We start from the raw sequence: 2,197 nt of genomic DNA, 5'->3' as shown, positions 1-2,197 counted from the left end.
TTACTAAAATCTATAATACAATAGGAAAAAAAATAGTACACTGAGTGGGTGGGCAAAAGACCTGAACAGAAGTTTCACAAATGCAAAAATCTGAATGGGCAATAAACATATTCTTAGTCATTCGTCATAGGGAAATGGAAATTCAAACAACTATGAAGTACCACCCAACACCCTCAAAGATAGCCCAATTCAAGAAAGCAGAAAGTAACAAGTGCTGGAGGGGGTGTGGTGAGACAGGAACTCTTGTCCACTGCTGGTGGTCCTGTAAGTCATGTAGCCACTGTGGAACTTGATCTGGTGATACCTAAAACAAATGGAAATCAAGTTACCATATGATGTAGTAATCTCCCTATAGGCATATAGCCAGAAGAAGTAAGAAACACACCTTGACCAGACGTCTGCACTCCAATGTTCATCACAGCACATTTCAAAATCACAAAGAATTAGAGACAACCTAAATTCCCAACAATTGATGAATGGATTAAAAACTCTGAATCATACATACAATGGAGTACTAATGCATCCCCCAAAGCCGTGATGACTGCTTGAAGCACATCGTCAAATGGGAAGAGTTGGTGGAAGTTATGCTAAGCGAAATTAGCCAAGCACAAAGGGACCAGTACAACATGAGTCCACTGAGGTAAACGCAAAAAGCACAATGGACATAGATAGAGGAGCAGCTACTTAATGCATAATTACTGGGTTGAGGTGCAGGCCCTCTGGCAGGAGTCAGAGCCAACCCAGTGATGCTTATGGCATTCAATGAAAAAGAAGAGAGAAAAAAAAGACCAGGATGGTGGGGGAACAGGACACTAATCCACCCATAGGAAGGGTACTGTTCATGTCTCCATGGGAAAGGGAGAGAGGGATCAGATTTCATCCTAGTGTTCCAAGCACTGAAGGCAACATACCAGCATGGATAAGTGAACTAACAGAGGGGATTGTGGGGCTGGTCCCAATGCGAGCTATATTGACTCCCTCCCGAGAGAGAGAGAGAGAGAGAGAGAGAGAGAGAGAGAGAGAACAAGAACCTCATCACGGTCCACCAAGCCCCGAGGATGACATTCCTACTCAGAGCAGCCAATGCACAGAGAGACATTAGGGCCGGCCCCGACATGACGTGCCCTAACTGACCCACTGCGCTATGGGGTCAGCACTGGAGATACAGTGTGGAAAGTGTGCCCAGTATGACACCTCCCTCTCCTCCCCGCCCCCCACACAGCAGGGTGAAATATGAAGCGGGTACAACAGGACAGCAAGGGGAACAAAGTAACTAAGTCAGTGAGGAATCTGGAAAATAGATTTCTGACTTGGGGGCAGGGCTTGGCACCTAATCAGATCCAATTGGAAAACATTCATAAAGGTCAGCAGACAGACCTGGAATTATTTATAGGCTTTTTCTTTTCTTTTTCTCTATGTCTGTCTATATAGACAGGCAGAATAAATAATCCTGAGGAGAAAACAACTGGACTGACATTTCGGGGGGAAATGAGAGAGGAGGAAGCAGGGAAAGGGAGTGAGGAGCCAACAGACTCAGAGACAGTAGAACAATTCGGAATCTAAATCAATGGTGAGGAGAATGTAGAGTGTCTGGTAGGATTTGATCATATGCAATGTCACTGAAAAGAATTACTGAGAGCCCAATGAAGGGAAAGAATGATAGTGGGATGGTGGGAAGTAAAATGAAATAGAAGAAAGAACTAGCAGGCAAAAGCTATCTGTAGAGGTATAAGTATACACAGATATATATGTAAATATATCAATTTATAATGATAGGGATGTGGGTCTATGTACATATATTTATATGGTAAGCATTAAAGTAGCAGACAGGCATTGGGCCTCAACTCAAATCCGCTCTCAATGCAAGAACACTTTGTAATAATAACTGGCATCCTGTGATGTTCACCTTCCTGACATGATCACTGAAGACAAAATGGGTGCATAAGCACGTGTGGTGAAGAAAGTTGATGGTGCCCGACTATTACAGGATATAGTGTCTGGGATCTTAAAGGCTTGAAGTTAAACAAGTGTCCATCTAACAGGGAAGAAACTAAGCCCACATGGAAGAAGCACACCAGCCTGTGTGATTACCAGGTGTCCATGGGAACAGGTATGAAGAAGTATCAGAATATTCAAAACAAACAATTATATCTATGCAAACAAAAAGGAGACCCAAAGCCTATCTGTAGACAATTGG

This window comes from Echinops telfairi, unplaced genomic scaffold (assembly GCF_000313985.2).
Source record: "Echinops telfairi isolate 266 unplaced genomic scaffold, ASM31398v2 ScPeMD7_7469;HRSCAF=8507_1, whole genome shotgun sequence".
Lineage (NCBI taxonomy): Eukaryota > Metazoa > Chordata > Mammalia > Afrosoricida > Tenrecidae > Echinops > Echinops telfairi.
The sequence above is the reverse complement of the archived record's forward strand: the minus strand, read 5'-3'. Positions refer to the sequence as shown.